The sequence below is a fragment of the Cicer arietinum genome, chromosome 4 (genome assembly GCF_000331145.2).
Source record: "Cicer arietinum cultivar CDC Frontier isolate Library 1 chromosome 4, Cicar.CDCFrontier_v2.0, whole genome shotgun sequence".
NCBI classification, from domain to species: Eukaryota; Viridiplantae; Streptophyta; class Magnoliopsida; order Fabales; family Fabaceae; genus Cicer; species Cicer arietinum.
The window spans coordinates 43,439,597-43,447,289 of record NC_021163.2 but is presented as its reverse complement, the minus strand read 5'-3'; positions in this window follow the sequence as shown (position 1 = coordinate 43,447,289).

The window sequence follows — 7,693 nt, the reverse complement described above, 5'->3', positions numbered from 1 at the left end:
TAAAATCACATGTTACATTTTCTAAAGGTTACGAACATGATTCTCTTTCAATATTTTATTTTCGTCTTTGACCTTAACACATTCAGTTTTTAAAATACTTATTTCTTCAATTAAGTTAGCATTTACTTTCTTAAGTGTTTTCAGTTTAAGAGACAACTTATTTATAATAGTAATTTAATCAAATCGAGTTAAATCATAAAATATCTCAATTTCTTCATCAACTAATTCCTTTCCAAAGTTAGAACCAATGTTGGATCTAGATGCAAAGTTGGTATAAGCCATCAGAGCAAAATCTACTTGTTCTTCATCATCAGAGGAATCATTAGAATAATCCCAAGTAGCCATTAGAACATTTTTCTTGGGTTTGGAATCTTTCCTCTGATGTTTCCCTTTTCTAGATTTGGACATTCAAATTTGACATGTCAAGATTCATTGCATCCATAACATATGATGTTTTTCTTGTTAGATTTTTATCCCTTCCTCTACTAGACTGCCTGGAATATGCCCAACTCTTTTATGCCATATCCATTTATCTTTATTGATTGATATAAAACATGATTCACCAGGTAGTTCTTCAAGATACAAAACATATAAATTTTTCTTTCGATTTCCAAAAAATAGAATTTCCCCAGTTTTAGTTTTTCAAATTTCACATACCTTTGGTTTGAAAATGACTTCACATCCATTGTCACATAGCTGACATATGCTTAACAAATTGTGTTTTAAACCTTCCACATATTGAACATCAGTTATATGAGCAGAGTTTTTCTTACCAATGGTTCTGTTACCTTTAATCTGAACTTGGTTGTTATTTACAAAAGTAATTGATCCTTCATCCTTCTTGATGAATATCATAAAGCAGTTTTTATCTCATGTCATGTGTCTTGAACAACCACTGTCCAAGAACCAAGGTTTTCTCTTTATATTTGGAAATCCAACCTGCATACGATATTATTTCAGCCTTAGGTACTCACTTTGTTTTGGGTCCTTGAGAGTTAGTTTTGAAATTTTCTCTCTTCTTAAGATAACATATCGTCCCTTTTTGATTGTTTTTTAAACCAGTTGAATATTTACTTGTTGATTTCGAAAATGATTTAATAATCTGGGTTTCAGAAGATTTTGAACTTGGTTTGAAAACATTTGCAAATTGTTCTCCTTTTTCTGGTTTTTCTGGAGAAGGTTCAACTTTCGTTTTGGAACTTTCTCCGTTTTTAGACTAGTCTAGAAAATGTTCTCCTTTTTGCAGTTTTACCAATACTATCTTGGTAGAACGATCTCCTTTTTTTAATCAAGATCTTACTTTTAATCCTTTCATCTCTTTTTCTGAAATAGCAAGCAAATTCCAGATGTCTATGTTTTTTACAATATGAGCATCTAGTTTTACATCTTTCTTCCTTTTTTTGGGACAAAAAAATTTCCATACAATTTTGTTTTTTAAGTTTGATTGAAGCCAAGGCCAACTTTATCAAAGATTCCTATTTGAGACCCTATAATTTTATGAAAGATTTCAATAGCTTTAATGAAATTTAATAAATATGTTTTAAGAAGTTCATTTTCATTTTTAAGGCGAATGTTCTCCGTTTTCGAGCAGAACGTTCTTGACCTTCTTGTTTTTCAAAATTTTGTTTCTTCGTTTCTTTTAGCTCCTGAATAATATTTTTTTGCATATTATTTTGTTTCTTCTTTCTCTTTATGAGATTGTTCTTTTAAAAAACTACATTTTTGAATAAGGAGGTTTGAGTCATTTAACAAGTTATCAAATTATTTTCCCATTTGTTCACATAAATAACAGGGTTCAGAATGTATTACCTCATCTTCCTCTATTCTTGCAATTAAGCATATGTTAGCTTATTCTTCTTCTTTTTCTTCTTCAGTTTCTGATTCTTCTGAATCATCCCATGTTGTCATCATTGATTTCTTTTTGAAAGGAAATCGTTTTGGTGGATTTTTGTTTGAGGGACATTCTGCTTTGTAATGTCCTAATTTATTACATCCAAAACACATGACTTGGCTTTTGTCTACCTCTGTTTTGGGATTTTTGTTTTGAAATCCCTTTTTGATTTGATCTCTTCTTCTCATCATTCTCTGTATTCTTTTGGTGAGAAGAGCAATTTCATCAGCATCTTCTTGTTCGTTTTCTTCTGGTTCTTCCTCTATTTGTGCTGTGATTTTTTCTTGAGATGCTTTTAGTGCTATTGTCTTTCCCTTCTTGATTGGTTTGTCTTCTTGTAGCAGTACTTCATGTGCTCTTAATGTTCCAATTAATTCTTCTAGGGGAAGTGATTCAAGGTTCTTGGCTTGGCTTATAGCTGTTATCATTGGTCTCCATATAATTGGAAGACACCTCATGATCTTTCTTACTCTTTCTTGAACTGTGTATGCTTTGCCAAGAGAATGCATTTCGTTTACTATTGTTGTGAATCTTGAGTACATTTCATCAATGGTTTCTCCTTCTTGCATTTCGAACAGTTCGAATTTCCTTATGCCAATGTTTATCCTAGTTTATTTGACATGGCTTGTTCCTTCATGGTGAGTTTGCAGTGTATCCCAAATTTCTTTTGCAGTTGCGCATTCATCTACTCTTTCACTTTCTTCCCTGCTTAAAGCACATGATAAGAATAACTAAGCTTTAGAATTTAGAAGTACCTTAGTTTTATCATCAGTTGTCTAGTCTGTTTCTTTCTTCCTTCATGGCAGAGTTTGAGTCATCTTGATCAACCCTTGGTATGAAGTCTCCATATGTAATGATGCGCCACATTCTTGTATCTTGAGACTTTAGAAACAGTTGCATCTTATTTTTCCAGAAGTAGTAATCCGATCCATCAAAGAATGGTGGTCTGTTTGAAGATCCTCCTTCAACAATGTACTTTTCTTTCGACATTCTTCTAGATCTTTTCTCTAGCACTTGTTAGGTGTTTTTTACTCTTTCTAGAGACTGAGCTCTGATGCCAATTGAAGTAGCAATGTAGATTTACAAGGAAGGTGGTTTGAATTGTAAATATATCTTTTTAAAAATTCCTGAAATAAACTCAAGTTTTAACTCAAGAATGATCTTGGTTTAGAAAACAGAAAACAGAGAACGTTCTTGGTTTTTATTATAAAACAGAGGACGTTCTTGGTTAGCTTACAAAACAGAAAATCAGTTTGTGTTTTATCTTAGTTAATCAATCAAGCTTAATAAATAAAGAGATAAGATAGAGAATACCACACAAAGATATATCCTATTTCATCCAACTCGGGATACATCCAGTCCTCACACTGTGAGTTTTTCCACTAAGTGTTTAAAACAAAGAACCTTCTTGATTTTACAGCACCTAATTCAGATCAACCTTGATCTGTTTCAATCTCTATTACTTTCCACCCATAAAGTAAATGCAACACCTATCTAACTTTGATAGGATTTAATACAATCTAAACAAACTATAATATAACTCTTATAGTTTGAGTTTTTACAATAAGATTGTTTTTTGATAGAATATGAAATTTCTCAACTCTTGTTTGAGATTCGATTCTTTACAAAGAAATTAGTAGTAATCATGCAATCTGATGTTGGAATTTAGAACTGCTTCTTCTTTGAAAAAATTGAGAACTTCAAGTATGTAAATGTGAATGATTATGGGAATTGATAGCACTTGAATTTCTGCTTTGATTTTTGGATATTGGCCTTCCTTTTATAGGCGTTTAGAAGCAATTAATAAGGGTCAAAAAGAGTTGTTGGTAGTGCTCTATTACTTTTGACCAAAACCAATATATGAGAATAAAAATAATCCAGCCTTTGAATAAGTTAAAACTGGTTCGACTGAGTCTGTTACAGCCTTGCTTAATCAGTTTCGTCTTCTAGTTTAATGGCCTTTGAAGCTTCTCACTTAATCTTTGATGCTACATCCTCGATATGGAGCCTTGAATTTGGCCAAAATAGTTTGGAGAAAGATTATAAGCCATTGCAGAAGTAAACAGATCACTACTCTAATTCTGCAAAAAAACGGAGATTGATTATCAATCTTGATCTGTCAATTTGATCTTTCTGGAGATTTGATGAACAATCTGGAGTTCCTGTTTTGATCTTTTTGGATGTCTTTGTAATGTCTTAACATATATCAAGGTTGATCGAACTTTCTTGACAGTTTGATTTAAGTGGTTTCAAACTATTTCAACTGGTCAGTTTCGAGTCCTTTTATTTTAATGATTCGAGAACCTTCTCATTCTAGAATGAATCCTATTTGTTCCTTGCCATGTACTGATGATATTGGTATAAAATTTAGAGGCAAAAGCTTTGTTAAACTGGTGGAGATTGATTGGTCAAGATGATGTGACAATCAATCTTGAATCTGGAGATCGTTCTCTGTTTTGTCCAGAATGATCTTGTTTCAGTTTTGAGCTATTTTTTCTTTGCTTTGCTTGATTATGTTCTTTAATAAAATTTACTCAAAAGCACAAGTTAAATTAACATAACATTTTAGAATCATAATTAACTATCTTAATTAACCTTTGTTTATTTTCATCAAAACTTTAAATATAAAGTTTGTCTCAACACTCATACTTTCTGACTAGAAGGCTAGCCTTTGTTTCTTGAACTTGTTTGTTTCGTTCATAAGTCAGAACTAAATTTTCATAGATATTTTTTGTTGTTTCTTTGTTAGTGCACTTATTAGATTTCTTAAAGGTGATTGCATTGATCATGAAGGTCTTGAACATGTGAGGCATCTTGTACATCTTCTTTTGTTCATCATTCATATTTTTCCTTGAAATTTTAGTACCATTAAAATGTGTGGAAGCAGTGTAGTCATCTTCCACTAAGTCCCAAAGTTCTAGATCTTGTGATATAAAGAAATTCATCAACCTATCCTTCTAGAGGCAAACTGTGTGACTTAAAATTAGTGGCTTGGGCAAATCACATTTGTTTCCTTATTAGAGTTACAGCAACATCAAAGTGTGTTGTGTGTAAGAGACAACACTTTGGAACGAGTCGTAGTCGTTAGAATCTGTAAGATCCTTAGTTTTAAATTCTAATTTATGCAATTTTAGTATTTCTTTGTGTTGAATTGCTGAGGCATTTAGCCCAATTTTAATTCATTTTGGGAATTAAGTACCAAAAGCTTATTTTGTTAGAGTTTGTAATATGTTTAATATATGTATGTATATATATATATATATATATATATATATATATATTGAGACTTGTTTAAAATTATTTGTCAAAAAATAATTTATTCACGTTACGAAGAATTTAATACCGGACAGTTTTGTTAAAAATATCTCGGGTTGCTGAAAATTTTATTTGTCAATTGAGTTGCGACGAGAGTAAATATTTTTATCAAAATAGTTTGAGATGTGAGTGAGGTGATTTGTGTAAGAGTTTTTAGATATTTGCTGGTTTGGTTTTAATTATAATATATATATATATATATATATATATTTGGTTGAAAGTAATATATATATGTGTGTGTGAAAGAAATAAGAAAACGGAGAGAAAACAAGTGTTAGTGAAAGAAAAACATTTTCCATGCTGCTCGACTTCTTCTCTTCGTCTTCTTTCTTCTTCTCCTTCGGCTTTCAAGAGAGAGAAGTGTTGGTGGTTTTCAAAACCGCACCAACACAAACCACCACTTCTCGTCTAGATCTAAGCTTTCATTCGAGAAGTGACAGAAGGGAAAGTTGCTTCTCTTCACATTACGGTGCTGGTGAGCTAGCTTTTGAGGTGACGACCCGAGCGAGAGTTTTCTTCGTATTTGATTTCGGTAGCATAAACGGTTGTAAAAGCGATAACTAAAGTAATGGCTCCTTCCAAATTTTTAGCTTGCATATAAGATGTTATATATGTATTTGTGGAGTTGGAATTTGGTGAAACGAATGTGTGATTTTGTGGAAAAGGAATTTAATTCATTTATATGTGTTTTTGAGGAAATTAAATTTGATGTGTTTGAGGTGTGATTTGTGAAAATTAATTTGGCGTGATTTATGTTTGAAAATGTGGAAATTTATGGGCGATTGATGATTGAATTTGGTGTGGTTTTGTGGAATTTGAATTGATCGAATTTAATGTAAATTGTGGATTAAATTTTATGTGTGGTGGTGGAAAATATATGTTTGAGTATGCTCTGTGTTGAATTTAAAAATCATTAGTGTTAAATGAGTATTAAAAATGGGGAATCTTTTAATAGTTGCATTTACTTAATGGTTGTGGTGAAAAGAGTCAGAGTATGCCCATGCATTTCATAGTACATGGTGACCGGATAGGCCATGGTGATAGTGGTGACCGGATGGGGCACGGGATGATGCCATGTAATTTGTTGGTTCATCTTATCCTTACGGGGATTATCGCGTTGTACTAATATGTGAGCGATTGCACTCTAGAATGTGCTGATCTGTGAGCGATTGCACTCTAGAAAACAGTGTAAGACTTGTGATATGCGAAACTTAAGTAAATCGTGCAGGCATGTGATGGGTGGCACCTTGGTAATTAGTACAAGGTCTGTGAAAGGCGGTACAATTATGATTTACACCCCTTCGATGAGGGTTTTGGTTTGGAAATTCCGGAATCATGCATTTTGGCATCTACGCATTGCATTAGGGTGCTTGACACGCGAGTCATGTTTGTTATACTATGATGATGGTATAAACATACCCGATTGTTGTTTGTGATTATGCCGTAATTGCTAAGTGTGATGATTGACATTGTGTTGTAAGTGTTGAATGATTTCGAAACGTTTTCAAATTTGAAAATCTGCATTTTTCACAATTGTATTGGAATACGATAGGAGTGTATTCGAATACGATAGCACAGAGTTTGCTACTAACTTAGAATTTCACACTTGTATTCGAATACGTGTAATTGAATACGGTATAATTGTATTCGAATACGTGTAATCGAATACGACAGGATTGTATTCGAATACGGCATGATGATTTTTGCTTTTGACTTATGAATTAGCACTGTATTCGAATACGAGTATGTTGTATTCAAATACGACAGTGCAATTTTGTTAAAAACTTCATTTTTCAACTTTGATTATGCATGTTTGGCATATGAAAACCCTTTCAAAGAGTATACTAAGTTGAAAGGTTATTTTGTGCATTCGAAACGTAAATGCTATGTGATATTTGTTAATTTCGGTTGGTGACCCTTTACAATTATTGTGAAAATCTGGGCTTTGCCCTTAGATGAGAACCAGGATCATCCTACCGGTTAGTACCCATGAGATGGGAAGGTAGTTAGTCATACCTGACCGATGCTGTGTTAGAAGAATCTTGCGGGGCGCGTGGAGATCACCCGAGTTGTATAGTTTTTTGTGTGTATCATGATCAGATTAGATGGTTGTATATGGGCTAGAGTCTTTCCTTTGTGATTGTGCTTACTTTAATTTGGAAGACTGTACCTATACCTTATATTGTCAACTTAACTTTTGTTTTGATGGGTCCATGTACCACTTTTTGATGTGACGTGGGAGAGTTAAACTTCTTGGTGCAGTGCTTTTGTACATGTGTCTGCCGAGAATGCCCCAGGGGTATGAGATATGTCTGATAGGTCTCATAGCCCCAGTGTATTTTATATTCGGATATTTTAGTTTATCACCTCAAGACTATTTCAGTTTGTTATAATTATGATGTAATTAATTATGACATTTGTCGTTTGTGCTACGCTTTGATAGTTTATTAATTGTTTAAAAAAAATATATAAGTATTGTCCAGAGGT